Raw genomic sequence first — 17,130 nt, 5'->3', positions numbered from 1 at the left:
CCAATCCGAACTACCAAGCCATGACTTTCCCAGACAGGAATCAAGCATCCAAGGACCGGTTTCTGGCTATCAGCCTTCATCAGCCTGGATAGCTTGACTCCAGTGGTGTGGAGAGCCTGGGACTCACGTCTGAGCATACCCAGCCTACTCGGGGTGAAAATTGCAATAAACACAGTTGATGGACAGAATGTAGAACAATGTCATACAATAACCCCAGTACAAGGATCTGGGCCTAAATCCATCGTTTTTTTGCACTCCACACCACCCTGGGTTAGACACTGGCTATATGCAAATCAGCTCTGACCCTGTGCCTCATGGGAACAGTCCAGTCCGAACTACCAAGCCATGACTTTCCCAGACCGGAATCAAGCATCCAAGGACCGGTTTCTGGCTATCAGCCTTCATCAGCCTGGATAGCTTGACTCCAGTGGTGTGGAGAGCCTGGGACTCACGTCTGAGCATACCCAGCACACTCGGGGTGAAAATTGCAAAAAACACAGTTGATGGACAGAATGTAGAACAATGTCATACATACACCCCAGTACAAGGATCTGGGCCTACATCCATCGTATTTTTTGCACTCCACACCACCCAGGGTTAGACACTGGCTATATGCAAATCAGCTCTGACCCTGTGCCTCATGGGAACAGTCCAGTCCGAACTACCAAGCCATGACTTTCCCAGACCGGAATCAAGCATCCAAGGACCGGTTTCTGGCTATCAGCCTTCATCAGCCTGGATAGCTTGACTCCAGTGGTGTGGAGAGCCTGGGACTCACGTCTGAGCATACCCAGCCCACTCGGGGTGAAAATTGCAAAAAACACAGTTGATGGACAGAATGTAGAACAATGTCATACATTCACCCCAGTACAAGGATCTGGGCCTAAATCCATCGTTTTTTTGCACTCCACACCACCCTGGGCTAGACACTGGCTATATGCAAATCAGCTCTGACCCTGTGCCTCATGGGAACAGTCCAGTCCGAACTACCAAGCCATGACTTTCCCAGACCGGAATCAAGCATCCAAGGACCGGTTTCTGGCTATCAGCCTTCATCAGCCTGGATAGCTTGACTCCAGTGGTGTGGAGAGCCTGGGACTCACGTCTGAGCATACCCAGCCCACTCGGGGTGAAAATTGCAAAAAACACAGTTGATGGACAGAATGTAGAACAATGTCATACATTCACCCCAGTACAAGGATCTGGGCCTAAATCCATCGTTTTTTTGCACTCCACACCACCCTGGGTTAAACACTGGCTATGTGCAAATCAGCTCGGACCCTGTGCCTCATGGGAACAGTCCAGTCCGAACTACCAAGCCATGACTTTCCCTGACCGGAATCAAGCATCCAAGGACCGGTTTCTGGCTATTAGCCTTCATCAGCCTGGATAGCTTGACTCCAGTGGTGTGGAGAGCCTGGGACTCACATCTGAGCATACCCAGCCCACTCGGGATGAATATTGCAAAAAACACAGTTGATGGACAGAATGTAGAACAATGTCATACATTCACCCCAGTACAAGGATCTGGGCCGAAATCCATCGTTTTTGTGCACTCCACACCACCCTGGGTTAGACACTGGCTATATGCAAATCAGCTCTGACCCTGTGCCTCATGGGAACAGTTCAGTCCGAACTACAAAGCCATGACTTTCCCAGACCGGAATCAAGCATCCAAGGACCGGTTTCTGGCTATCAGCCTTCATCAGCCTGGATAGCTTGACTCCAGTGGTGTGGAGACCCTGGGACTCACGTCTGAGCATACCCAGCCCACTCGAGGTGAAAATTGCAAAAAACACAGTTGATGGACAGAATGTAGAACAATGTCATACATTCACCCCAGTACAAGGATCTGGGCCTAAATCCATCGTTTTTTTGCACTCCACACCACCCTGGGTTAGACACTGGCTATATGCAAATCAGCTCTGACCCTGTGCCTCATGGGAACAGTCCAGTCCGAACTACCAAGTCATGACTTTCCCAGACCGGAATCAAGCATCCAAGGACCGGTTTCTGGCTATCAGCCTTCATCAGCCTGGATAGCTTGACTCCAGTGGTGTGGAGAGCCTGGGACTCACGTCTGAGCATACCCAGCCCACTCGGGGTAAAAATTGCAAAAAACACAGTTGATGGACAGAATGTAGAACAATGTCATACATTCACCCTGACCCCTATCCCCCAACCCACCCTCTCGAACCCTAGCACTCTCGGACCCACCGCGGATGCCCACATCCCCTTCCTTGAGGCCATATCAAAACGGCTCGCAGCCCTGGAAAACCAGGTCAACACTATCACCCATGGTCTTTCAGAAATCATCTCTAACCTTGGAATAGTCTGTAATCCCTACAAACTCTCCCCCCGGACCTCCCCCCACGTCAAAACGTCCTTTATTTCCTCTCCCACTCCAGTGGGCTCAAATCACCCGACCGCCAGGCCCCTTAGACCAGAAGCTCCTATGTCAGACAGGGAAGCAGCCTTACTTGCCGCCACCTATGACTCCTCCCCTACGGAGTCACCCAAATCTAAAATTCAAGTCATCACAGGTCACCGGAAAGACCGACCCATCGTCAATACACAGAGATTACCAGTCCTCACCGCTATACCTAGAGAGACTAAAGAGGGAACCACCAGTAATCAGGAGAAATTCACCAACTGCCTCCTAATCAACTGCAGATCGGCTTCTCTACACGCAACGGACCTAGCCGAAGCCATCCTCACACATGACATTGACGTTGCGTTCCTCACGGAGACTTGGCTTAATAAGACATCCCCTCCCTGCCTAGACATGCTGGTTCCACCCGGCTTCTCCCTCATCTCCAAAGATAGGATTGAACAACGAGGAGGTGGGGTCGCTATCATCCACAAGGACAGCTGGAGCATCACAGAAACCGCCTCCTTCGAGTATGACTCCTTTGAATGCCTATCCACTGTCATCAAGACAAAAGACAATGACTCTCTACTGTGCCACCTACTCTATCACCCCCGGGCAGAAATAACGAGTTCGGAGACCAACTATCAAACCTGATTGCACAAGACACACTGGGCGACTCCAAAAACTTAATTCTTGGCGACCTGAACATCCGGTGGAATGAGACCCACAACCCTCTAATCAAATCGCTATCTAGCCTCCTTGATGAGAACAACCTCACCCAACATTGTACTGAGGAGACTCATTACAAAGGAGCCACACTGGACGCCATCATTGCCCAAAAGAATTCTATCACGGTCAACCACATACTACCAGTTGACTGGTCAGATCACCACATGATCTTATTCCACATCAATCACCCCATCATCTCGCTTAAACCTCCGCAAGACCCGCCTAAATGGTCGAGAAACCTCTCCCAAGTACCCCAAGACATCTTGGAAGGTCAACTAAGCGCTCTTCTTTCAAATAACACTATGCACCACTCGACCAACGACCTCGTCGACCACTATAACTCGGGGGTAGTCGCCATACTTGACAATCTAGCTCCTCTAAAGCTCAAAAGAAGCCGAGCCACTCCATCCAGAACCTGGTTCACTGCGGACCTCAACGCAGAAAGAAGAAACCTGAGAACCAAAGAAAGAAAGTGGAGAAACAACCCAACCGCCATTCTCCGCCTTCAACTAAAATCAGCCCGTAGGAAGTACAACAACCATATCAAAAACAAGAAATCCAGCTTCTTCCGCGAGGCATTGGTCAAATCCAAAAACAGACCCAAAGAACTCTACAACATAATCAGACAACAAACAACAAAGCCCCTGCCCTCAACCCTACAGGCTTCCAAAGAACTCTGTGACAACTTTGCCAACTTCTTCAACGACAAAGTCCAAAAAATCGAACTATCTCTAGACATCAACAACCCACACCTCCAGAAGAGCTACTCGACCTCCCCAGTGGCACTCCCATCCGACTCCTTTCCCTCCCCCTGGTTAAGCTTTCGCCCCGTCCAGGAAACTGAGATAATCGCGCTGATCTCGACCTCCAAACCTTCAGCACACATCTCAGACCCCATCCCCCCATCTTTAATCAAACAAATGAAGCTTACCTTAGCGCCCATCTGGGGAAGAATCATAAACAGCTCCTTACAAAGCGGTGTGGTCCCCGATTGTCTAAAAATGGGACAAGTCACTCCCCTCCTGAAAAAACCCGGTCTCGACTCAACTGACTTGAACAATTTCAGACCAATATCTAACCTCCCTTTACTCTCGAAAACACTTGAACGCTGTGTACTCCTGCAACTGACGCAACACCTGGACAACATCAATCTCCTGGACCCCCTCCAATCTGGCTTCAGACAAGGCCGCAGCACTGAAACCGCGATGTTGAACATCATAGACAACATCCATGGATCTCTTGACGCTGACAAGTGCTGCCTCCTCATACTCCTTGATCTCTCAGCAGCGTTCGACACGGTGGACCACAAGCTCCTCATCATGACTCTTCAAGAAAGAGCCGGCCTTGGCGAGGTAGTTCTCAAGTGGTTTTCTTCCTTTTTACACAACCGTTCGCAACTAATAAAAATCAAGAACTTCACCTCCGATACCCAGCAAGTCAACAAGGGTGTCCCTTAAGGATCGGTGCTCTCCCCCCAGCTCTTTAACATCTACATGGAACCACTCGCTAAGTTACTCAGGAACGCCAACATCAACTTCCACCTCTACACGGACGACACGCAGATTTACCTGGAAATCTCCTCTCTTAAAGACATCCAGAGACTCAACGATGTCCTAAATGAAGTTCAAGACTGGCTGACAAAGAATCACCTGAAACTCAACCCCGATAAGACAGAAACACTCCTCATCTCAAACAAAGAAGATAACCCCCAAATCACCGAGTGGCTAAAGTCGATCGATGCTCTCAAGGGTAACCTCACGCTAGCCGACTCCGTTAAATCCCTGGGCTTCACCTTACCCCCTAAACTAACCCTGACAAATAACATTAAGAACTCGGCGAAAAGCGCATTCTTCAACCTCAGACTTTTGAACAAAATTAAACCTTACATTCCCAACAAGGACCTCAAACTAGCCACGCAATCTCTAGTTCTATCAAGACTGGACTATGGAAACTCAATCCTAACAGGCATCCCCAAATCCCACCTGGCTCCACTAAAAACAACACTTCACGCGGCAGCAAGAATGATCACAGGCTGCAAAAAATATGATCACATCTCCCCGGCTCTCAAAGAACTCGAATGGCTCCCTGTGGAAATGCGAAGTACCTTCAGAACGGCCTGCCTAACCCACAAGGCCCTCCACACCGGCAAACCGGAATACCTGGCTAACAAGCTCAAAAAAGCAGGCCAAGCCAGAAATTTGAGAAGCTCTAATTCCCTGCTGCTCATCCTACCAAAAACCAGAAGGAAGAGAACTGCGGACTGCTCTTTCTCAGGAAATGCCCCCAAAATATGGAACGCCATCCCCCCGCACATCAGAACTCTACCGTCCTATGCAGAATTCAAGAGCCAACTTAAATCCTTGTGCCTGATCCGCTCCCTTGGTTATGGATAACTTGGAGCTGCAAACGTCTCAGAATCCATGCGGTATTGTTGAATCCAGTACTGAGAAGCCCTGCTGTCCGAACTTTTCTTCTTTCCAAATTGTCTGTCGCCGATTGCTTTTATTGGGTTTGTTTCATGTTGTGCTCTTTTTCATGCCCACTACTGTGAAGCGCTCTGATACCTTCGGGTCTTGTTAGCGCTATAGAAAACTTCTAAATAAAATAATAAAAATAATAATTCACCCCAGTACAAGGATCTGGGCCTAAATCCATCGTTTTTTTGCACTCCACACCACCCCGGGTTAGACACTGGCTATATGCAAATCAGCTCTGACCATGTGCCTCATGGGAACAGTCCAGTCCGAACTACCAAGCCATGACTTTCCCAGACCGGAATCAAGCATCCAAGGACCGGTTTCTGGCTATCAGCCTTCATCAGCCTGGATAGCTTGACTCCAGTGGTGTGGAGACCCTGGGACTCACGTCTGAGCATACCCAGCCCACTCGGGGTGAAAATTGCAAAAAACACAGTTGATGGACAGAATGTAGAACAATGTCAAACATTCACCCCAGTACAAGGATCTGGGCCTAAATCCATCGTTGTTTTGCACTCCACACCACCCTGGGTTAGACACTGGCTATATGCAAATCAGCTCTGACCCTGTGCCTCATGGGAACAGTCCAGTCCGAACTACCAAGCCATGACTTTCCCAGACAGGAATCAAGCATCCAAGGACCGGTTTCTGGCTATCAGCCTTCATCAGCCTGGATAGCTTGACTCCAGTGGTGTGGAGAGCCTGGGACTCACGTCTGAGCATACCCAGCCTACTCGGGGTGAAAATTGCAAAAAACACAGTTGATGGACAGAATGTAGAACAATGTCATACATTCACCCCAGTACAAGGATCTGGGCCTAAATCCATCGTTTTTTTGCACTCCACACCACCCTGGGTTAGACACTGGCTATATGCAAATCAGCTCTGACCCTGTGCCTCATGGGAACAGTCCAGTCCGAACTACCAAGCCATGACTTTCCCAGACCGGAATCAAGCATCCAAGGACCGGTTTCTGGCTATCAGCCTTCATCAGCCTGGATAGCTTGACTCCAGTGGTGTGGAGAGCCTGGGACTCACGTCTGAGCATACCCAGCACACTCGGGGTGAAAATTGCAAAAAACACAGTTGATGGACAGAATGTAGAACAATGTCATACATTCACCCCAGTACAAGGATCTGGGCCTACATCCATCGTATTTTTTGCACTCCACACCACCCTGGGTTAGACACTGGCTATATGCAAATCAGCTCTGACCCTGTGCCTCATGGGAACAGTCCAGTCCGAACTACCAAGCCATGACTTTCCCAGACCGGAATCAAGCATCCAAGGACCGGTTTCTGGCTGTCAGCCTTCATCAGCCTGGATAGCTTGACTCCAGTGGTATGGAGAGCCTGGGACTCACGTCTGAGCATACCCAGCCCACTCGGGGTGAAAATTGCAAAAAACACAAATGATGGACAGAATGTAGAACAATGTCATACATTCACCCCAGTACAAGGATCTGGGCCTAAATCCATCGTTTTTTTGCACTCCACACCACCCTGGGCTAGACACTGGCTATATGCAAATCAGCTCTGACCCTGTGCCTCATGGGAACAGTCCAGTCCGAACTACCAAGCCATGACTTTCCCAGACCGGAATCAAGCATCCAAGGACCGGTTTCTGGCTATCAGCCTTCGTCAGCCTGGATAGCTTGACTCCAGTGGTGTGGAGAGCCTGGGACTCACGTCTGAGCATACCCAGCCCACTCGGGGTGAAAATTGCAAAAAACACAGTTGATGGACAGAATGTAGAACAATGTCATACATTCACCCCAGTACAAGGATCTGGGCCTAAATCCATCGTTTTTTTGCACTCCACACCACCCTGGGTTAAACACTGGCTATATGCAAATCAGCTCGGACCCTGTGCCTCATGGGAACAGTTCAGTCCGAACTACCAAGCCATGACTTTCCCAGACCGGAATCAAGCATCCAAGGACCGGTTTCTGGCTATCAGCCTTCATCAGCCTGGATAGCTTGACTCCAGTGGTGTGGAGAGCCTGGGACTCACATCTGAGCATACCCAGCCCACTCGGGATGAATATTGCAAAAAACACAGTTGATGGACAGAATGTAGAACAATGTCATACATTCACCCCAGTACAAGGATCTGGGCCTAAATCCATCGTTTTTTTGCACTCCACACCACCCTGGGTTAGACACTGGCTATATGCAAATCAGCTCTGACCCTGTGCCTCATGGGAACAGTTCAGTCCGAACTACCAAGCCATGACTTTCCCAGACCGGAATCAAGCATCCAAGGACCGGTTTCTGGCTATCAGCCTTCATCAGCCTGGATAGCTTGACTCCAGTGGTGTGGAGACCCTGGGACTCACGTCTGAGCATACCCAGCCCACTCGGGATGAATATTGCAAAAAACACAGTTGATGGACAGAATGTAGAACAATGTCATACATTCACCCCAGTACAAGGATCTGGGCCTAAATCCATCGTTTTTTTGCACTCCACACCACCCTGGGTTAGACACTGGCTATATGCAAATCAGCTCTGACCCTGTGCCTCATGGGAACAGTCCAGTCCGAACTACCAAGCCATGACTTTCCCAGACCGGAATCAAGCATCCAAGGACCGGTTTCTGGCTATCAGCCTTCATCAGCCTGGATAGCTTGACTCCAGTGGTGTGGAGAGCCTGGGACTCACGTCTGAGCATACCCAGCCCACACGGGGTAAAAATTGCAAAAAACACAGTTGATGGACAGAATGTAGAACAATGTCATACATTCACCCCAGTACAAGGATCTGGGCCTAAATCCATCGTTTTTTTGCACTCCACACCACCCCGGGTTAGACACTTGCTATATGCAAATCAGCTCTGACCATGTGCCTCATGGGAACAGTCCAGTCCGAACTACCAAGCCATGACTTTCCCAGACCGGAATCAAGCATCCAAGGACCGGTTTCTGGCTATCAGCCTTCATCAGCCTGGATAGCTTGACTCCAGTGGTGTGGAGAGCCTGGGACTCACGTCTGAGCATACCTAGCCCACTCGGGGTGAAAATTGCAAAAAACACAGTTGATGGACAGAATGTAGAACAATGTCATACATTCACCCCAGTACAAGGATCTGGGCCTAAATCCATCGTTTTTTTGCACTCCACAACACCCTGGGTTAGACACTGGCTATTTGCAAATCAGCTCTGACCCTGTGCCTCATGGGAACAGTCCAGTCCGAACTACCAAGCCATGACTTTCCCAGACTGGAATCAAGCATCCAAGGACCGGTTTCTGGCTATCAGCCTTCATCAGCCTGGATAGCTTGACTCCAGTGGTGTGGAGAGCCTGGGACTCACGTCTGAGCATAGCCAGCCCACTCGGGGTGAAAATTGCAAAAAACACAGTTGATGGACAGAATGTAGAACAATGTCATACATTCACCCCAGTACAAGGATCTGGGCCTAAATCCATCGTTTTTTTGCACTCCACACCACCCTGGGTTAGACACTGGCTATATGCAAATCAGCTCTGACCCTGTGCCTCATGGGAACCGTCCAATCCGAACTACCAAGTGGTGATGGATTAAACCCAGATCAGTTGACTGGGGGTGAGTGTTTGATTTATACAAACGCTCCGTCCATCATCCCCTTTTGTTTCGCTTTGTTCGCCCTAAGTGTGGCAGGGTATGCTCAGACGTGAGTCCCTTGTTCACTTGGCCACTGGATTCAAGATAGCCTGGCTGATGAGGATTATGAATCCAAAACCGGTCCCAGGATGCTTGTTTCCGGTCCAGGGAAGACATGGCTTGGCAGTTCGGGCTGGACTGTTCCCATAAGGCACAGGGTCAGACTGATTTGCATATAGCCATGTCTGAACTGGGGTGGCTGAGTGAACTAAAGAATGGTGATGGATTAAACCCAGATCAGTTGACTGGGGGTGAGTTTTTGATTTATACAAACGCTCTGTCCATCATCCCCTTTTGTATCGCTTTGTTCTCCCTAAGTGTGGCAGGGTATGCTCAGACGTGAGTCCCTTGTTCACTTGGCCACTGGATTCAAGATAGCCTGGCTGATGAGGATTATGAATCCGAAACCGGTCCCAGGATGCTTGTTTCCGGTCCAGGTAAGACATGGCTTGGCAGTTCGGGCTGGACTGGTCCCATAAGGCACAGGGTCAGACTGATTTGCATATAGCCATGTCTGAACTGGGGTGGCTGAGTGAACTAAAGAATGGTGATGGATTAAACCCAGATCAGTTGACTGGGGGTGAGTTTTTGATTTATACAAACGCTCCGTCCATCATCCCCTTTTGTATCGCTTTGTTCGCCCTAAGTGTGGCAGGGTATGCTCAGACGTGAGTCCCTTGTTCACTTGGCCACTGGATTCAAGATAGCCTGGCTGATGAGGATTATGAATCCGAAACCGGTCCCAGGATGCTTGTTTCCGGTCCAGGGAAGACATGGCTTGGCAGTTCGGGCTGGACTGTTCCCATAAGGCACAGGGTCAGACTGATTTGCATATAGCCATGTCTGAACTGGGGTGGCTGATTGAACTAAAGAATGGTGATGGATTAAACCCAAATCAGTTGACTGGGGTGAGTGTTTGATTTATACAAACGCTCCGTCCATCATCCCCTTTTGTATCGCTTTGTTCGCCCTAAGTGTGGCAGGGTATGCTCAGACGTGAGTCCCTTGTTCACTTGGCCACTGGATTCAAGATAGCCTGGCTGATGAGGATTATGAATCCGAAACCGGTCCCAGGATGCTTGTTTCCGGTCCAGGGAAGACATGGCTTGGCAGTTCGGGCTCCCCTGTTCCCATAAGGCACAGGGTCAGACTGATTTTCATATAGCCATGTCTGAACTGGGGTGGCTGAGTGAACTAAAGAATGGTGATGGATTAAACCCAGATCAGTTGACTGGGGGTGAGTGTTTGATTTATACAAACGCTCTGTCCATCATCCCCTTTTGTATCGCTTTGTTCGCCCTAAGTGTGGCAGGGTATGCTCAGACGTGAGTCCCTTGTTCACTTGTCCACTGGATTCAAGATAGCCTGGCTGATGAGGATTATGAATCCGAAACCGGTCCCAGGATGCTTGTTTCCGGGCCAGGGAAGACATGGCTTGGCAGTTCGGGCTGGACTGTTCCCATAAGGCACAGGGTCAGACTGATTTGCATATAGCCATGTCTGAACTGGGGTGGCTGAGTGAACTAAAGAATGGTGATGGATTAAACCCAGATCAGTTGACTGGGGGTGAGTGTTTGATTTATACAAACGCTCCGTCCATCATCCCCTTTTGTATCGCTTTGTTCGTCCTAAGTGTGGCAGGGTATGCTCAGACGTGAGTCCCTTGTTCACTTGGCCACTGGATTCAAGATAGCCTGCCTGATGAGGATTATGAATCCAAAACCGGTCCCAGGATGCTTGTTTCCGGTCCAGGGAAGACATGGCTTGGCAGTTCGGGCTGGACGGTTCCCATAAGGCACAGGGTCAGACTGATTTGCATATAGCCATGTCTGAACTGGGGTGGCTGAGTGAACTAAAGAATGGTGATGGATTAAACCCAGATCAGTTGACTGGGGGTGAGTGTTTGATTTATACAAACGCTCCGTCCATCATCCCCTTTTGTATCGCTTTGTTCGCCCTAAGTGTGGCAGGGTATGCTCAGACGTGAGTCCCTTGTTCACTTGGCCACTGGATTCAAGATAGCCTGGCTGATGAGGATTATGAATCCGAAACCGGTCCCAGGATGCTTGCTTCCGGTCCAGGGAAAACATGGCTTGGCAGTTCGGGCTGGACTGTTCCCATAAGGCACAGGGTCAGACTGATTTGCATATAGCCATGTCTGAACTGGGGTGGCTGAGTGAACTAAAGAATGGTGATGGATTAAACCCAGATCAGTTGACTGGGGGTGAGTTTTTGATTTATACAAACGCTCCGTCCATCATCCCCTTTTGTATCGCTTTGTTCGCCCTAAGTGTGGCAGGGTATGCTCAGACGTGAGTCCCTTGTTCACTTGGCCACTGGATTCAAGATAGCCTGGCTGATGAGGATTATGAATCCGAAACCGGTCCCAGGATGCTTGTTTCCGGTCCAGGTAAGACATGGCTTGGCAGTTCGGGCTGGACTGGTCCCATAAGGCACAGGGTCAGACTGATTTGCATATAGCCATGTCTGAACTGGGGTGGCTGAGTGAACTAAAGAATGGTGATGGATTAAACCCAGATTAGTTGACTGGGGTGAGTGTTTGATTTATACAAACGCTCCGTCCATCATCCCCTTTTGTATCGCTTTGTTCGCCCTAAGTGTGGCAGGGTATGCTCAGACGTGAGTCCCTTGTTCACTTGGCCACTGGATTCAAGATAGCCTGGCTGATGAGGATTATGAATCCGAGACCGGTCCCAGGATGCTTGTTTCCGGTCCAGGGAAGACATGGCTTGGCAGTTCGGGCTGGACTGTTCCCATAAGGCACAGGGTCAGACTGATTTGCATATAGCCATGTCTGAACTGGGGTGGCTGAGTGAACTAAAGAATGGTGATGGATTAAACCCAGATCAGTTGACTGGGGGTGAGTGTTTGATTTATACAAAGGCTCCGTCCATCATCCCCTTTTGTATCGCTTTGTTCACCCTAAGTGTGGCAGGGTATGCTCAGACGTGAGTCCCTTCTTCACTTGGCCACTGGATTCAAGATAGCCTGGCTGATGAGGATTATGAATCCGAAACCGGTCCCAGGATGCTTGTTTCCGGTCCAGGGAAGACATGGCTTGGCAGTTCGGGCTGGACTGTTCCCATAAGGCACAGGGTCAGACTGATTTGCATATAGCCATGTCTGAACTGGGGTGGCTGAGTGAACTAAAGAATGGTGATGGATTAAACCCAGATCAGTTGACTGGGGGTGAGTGTTTGATTTATACAAACGCTCCGTCCATCATCCCCTTTTGTATCGCTTTGTTCACCCTAAGTGTGGCAGGGTATGCTCAGACGTGAGTCCCTTCTTCACTTGGCCACTGGATTCAAGATAGCCTGGCTGATGAGGATTATGAATCCGAAACCGGTCCCAGGATGCTTGTTTCCGGTCCAGGGAAGACATGGCTTGGCAGTTCGGGCTGGACTGTTCCCATAAGGCACAGGGTCAGACTGATTTGCATATAGCCATGTCTGAACTGGGGTGGCTGAGTGAACTAAAGAATGGTGATGGATTAAACCCAGATCAGTTGACTGGGGGTGAGTGTTTGATTTATACAAACGCTCCGTCCATCATCCCCTTTTGTATCGCTTTGTTCGCCCTAAGTGTGGCAGGGTATGCTCAGACGTGAGTCCCTTGTTCACTTGGCCACTGGATTCAAGATAGCCTGGCTGATGAGGATTATGAATCCGAAACCGGTCCCAGGATGCTTGTTTCCGGTCCAGGGAGGACATGGCTTGGCAGTTCGGGCTGGACTGTTCCCATAAGGCACAGGGTCAGACTGATTTGCATATAGCCATGTCTGAACTGGGGTGGCTGAGTGAACTAAAGAATGGTGATGGATTAAACCCAGATCAGTTGACTGGGGGTGAGTGTTTGATTTATACAAACGCTCCGTCCATCATCCCCTTTTGTATCGCTTTGTTCGCCCTAAGTGTGGCAGGGTATGCTCAGACGTGAGTCCCTTGTTCACTTGGCCACTGGATTCAAGATAGCCTGGCTGATGAGGATTATGAATCTGAAACCGGTCCCAGGATGCTTGTTTCCGGTCCAGGGAAGACATGGCTTGGCAGTTCGGGCTGGACTGTTCCCATAAGGCACAGGGTCAGACTGATTTGCATATAGCCATGTCTGAACTGGGGTGGCTGAGTGAACTAAAGAATGGTGATGGATTAAACCCAGATCAGTTGACTGGGGGTGAGTGTTTGATTTATACAAACGCTCCGTCCATCATCCCCTTTTGTATCGCTTTAATCATAGTGTAGCCTTCCGGTAACGCCTCCATAATATCCGGGGCCGAACAATCATCAAGCCAAGTTTCCGTGAGAAACACTAGATCCCACTGCTTCTCAATGAGCAAATCGTACACATCCAGCTCATGTTTCCGCAAGGAACGTACATTCAGCAAGACTCAGGCCAGGTCGGGGTGCTCGCTCTCAGCCTCCATTTCCAAGTTGTAGGCTAAATGACAGTGCTCACAACCCGCATTCTCCTCCACCCTCATACTGTGCAGGCAGGAGCTTGAGATGGCATTACGGATGGACAGCATCTGCGACCTACTCCAATGTAAGTGCCTTCCCATTGGGGAGGGGTAATGGCCCTGGCCCCCGCTCGACCGCGGACGGGCGCAAACGGGCTTGACTTTGGCGCGCCTCCGTTGTGTCCGCTGCGCTCGCCCGCTGCGCTGTCGAATCGACATCCGCCTTTTATCCCCCCAGCGTCCTAACAACTAGAGCGCTGCCCGTCCTCCTCTGCACACCGGAAGTGGCTGGCTCGGACCTTCCACGCCCTCTGCTCAAACGGTGCTAATCACCGGCGTCAGAACGAGGCAGGAAGGAGGGACGAGCCCAGCCCTTCTGCGTGTCGCACGAAAACATGAACAAAAGCACCCGCCTGATGTTGCACAATTGCAACAATCAACATACATCTGAGTACTGAAATTCTGATTCATTTATTCACCATTGAAAGACCAAACAAAATGTCACAGTCTAATTTGTCTCCAAACAACTATTTTGAAGAGTCATGGCGCGGTATCCCTGGACAATCTGTGACTCACCGCCTGCAAGACTATATCCAAAATAAGAAGGTGTGCCCGGCACTCATCAAAGGACAGGGAGAGAGAGAGAAAGAGAGAACGAGAGAAAGAGAGAGAGGGAAAGATACAAAAATACAAAAGGAGAAATCATTTTATAATGATAGTGGAACCAGGTCTATAGTGCCTTGTGTACCACCCTCCCCGTGCTAGGAGCTAGCTATTATAATAATAGAAAATCTCTAGGATAAAATGGGGAACCCCATACCTCGAGGATCAGGTGAAGTGAATCATATCCCAGGACAAGCACAGCTCCCTGTAGATGGAAAGGTTTTCTCCAAGTGCTTCTGGCATGCATGCAATGCAAAATGAAAGGCACCGAGTTTGTTATTTGCAGCTGTGTGCGTGTTATGTCTATATATGTCCAATAAAGTCTACGCAAACTTCACCGGTGTCTAACTGTGATGAGTGTTGATTAGATTGGCAACTCGTGTGCCACAATGAGCATCGTCCCAACACAGGGAGGGACTGACTGATGAATGTACAATGGGGGTGGGTCCTTTTTGACAGCTCCACCTCTGTGAGCCAGACATTGTTTTGGGATAGCTGCTGGCAGACCTGTGCACTTACGTGTCTTCAGCAATGTGAGTATGGTGTCCAACCTCTGACCATGTGGAGCAATGTTATAAATCATAACAGAATGTGTCCACACAGATGTGTGTAAGTAGGTATGCGGAGTGAAGTTCTGTTGTCACATGTGATGTAGGACACTACTCCTGGCCTGCTACCGATTTGGTCATTCCAACACAGCCCTATTCAATACATGGATGTGTGCCTAAGTTGGGGGTTGTGAGATTGTTGTTAATGTGCAATGGGGATACAGCTAGTACTCACCCTCACAGTCATCCAATTGGCCATGTGGCTCAGGGTTAAACGTGCGCATTGATGTCATTTACCAGCATGTACCTTCTTGTCCAATAATTTTCCCTACATACAGCCATACTTTCATACTTGAGTGAACATAGTCATGACACATCTGTGTGATGTCAAATGTTTTATTCACATTCTGGTGATTGACGGAGCTGGAGCTGTACATGGCCATCCAAGCCCACCTTACATGGAAGCCCAGTGGTGGGCTAACCAGAGTCTTTTGGAGATTGAAAAGTGATTTGAAAGAGGGAGAGTGCAGTCCTTAGCAGGATTGCTGTGTAATTGTCAACCAGTGAAGATATGGCAGTCCATGTCGGGGGCCAGGTGAATGTCGCAGAGTGTTACGGGGGTCAGTGGAAGGTGTTGTCCCAGGACATGATGCATAGGGCAGAACCAGGCAGGGATAGGACAAATAGTGGTGATGGATGCTACTACTTCCTTCCTCACCTAGTAATTACCATTCACATCTTACTCCTCTGATATTTATTTGTGTCCGGTGTTTCCGGCGTGTGTGGCGGTGTAATGGCTGCATCACTGTGTGCCACTGACACATCAGGGTGCGAAGGTGATAGGGCTGCATCACTGTGTGCTACTGACACATCATGGGTCGGAGATGTGTGTGTGTCAAAGTTCCCACTGCAGTTATCTGGGACAGGCTCAGTGGCAGCAATGGCAAGATGATGAACTGCAAGGCATGGAAGATCCCAGCTACATCTCGCTGGTGTTCAGCTGTGGCAGCCATACTTCCAGCCTGCATCTGCTCCATGGTCTCCATTGTCCTGTGCATTTGTGCCAACTCTGTGCTGTCATCGCTGGTCCCTGTCTGACTAGACAGTTCTTGTATCCGAGTAATGGCTCCAGCGATGTCAGACAAGGATTGTCGGGGAGCGTGGTGCGGACAGTGGGTGTCCGTTATGGACTGTAAGTGGTCCCTGATGGGACTCAGACACCATGTTTGGCATCGAGTTTGGCTGCCACGAGCTCGAAACCCACCCGCAGCTGATCAGCCAACTCCACCTGGCATCCCAAAACATGCCATTGAAATTCCATGTGTTGTTCGTGGGGGTCCTGGGAGAGAGCCACAGTGGTGTGTTTCCTGCTGTGTGGTTTGTACAGGTGGTGGGGTCACCTCGAGGCAGATGGGCTGCCCTGCTCCTGGGTTTGGGGTGTGGAGGCTGTCCATTATCCGTTGAAGAGTGTCTGAACATATGTGCAGGTTGTCCTCTTCATCATCACTGATGGGATTTGTGTTCTGCTCTGCAGTAAGTGTTGATTGTCCCTCTGCAATGTTAAGGGGAGATGCAGGTTAACAGGGTTTCCCATGTATGTTGACGCGTTGCAGATGTTTACATACAGGCTGCATAACAATGCACATTATGACTGTTTTGTTGGAGCTGGCTATTTGGTGGCAGATAGTGGGATTTTCGACTACATGACAGATGTGTGGTAATAACCGTACATTATCATCACACAGTGTCAGGCAATGCCAGATGTGGGTGGGCAGTTACTACGCACAAGAGGAACCAGTGTTGTCCTCCGTCCTGTGGTGTAGGTGTTGCACTTTGTACCACATTGCCGTCATTGCTGATGTTCTGTGATTGCTATGTGTGTGTGCTGCATTGTGGGGAAGTCACCACTGCAGCTCTGATTTCATGGACCCTTATCCCTTTGAGGTGGTGTGCTTTTGAATTGTGTGATTTTCGGGGGCTGAAATGTTTGCGACTTGGGTCATCTGTGCTCTTGGACAGATTTTGTGGCCTTGTACATTGTATGTCTGCTGCATGTATTGGACGCATGGGTTGTGGGTGCATGTAGATATGTCAGAGTGTGACCTGCTCCTTTACGGATGTGATTCACAGTGGGCCACCTCCATGTCGAATTGTGCACCATGTCATGTACTTTGGCTGCTGCCATGCTATCGGTCATGCAGTGTCACTTGCATAGTCAG

Source organism: Lissotriton helveticus, chromosome 2_1, assembly GCF_964261635.1.
Source record: "Lissotriton helveticus chromosome 2_1, aLisHel1.1, whole genome shotgun sequence".
Lineage (NCBI taxonomy): Eukaryota > Metazoa > Chordata > Amphibia > Caudata > Salamandridae > Lissotriton > Lissotriton helveticus.
Note: the sequence above shows the minus strand (reverse complement) of the source record.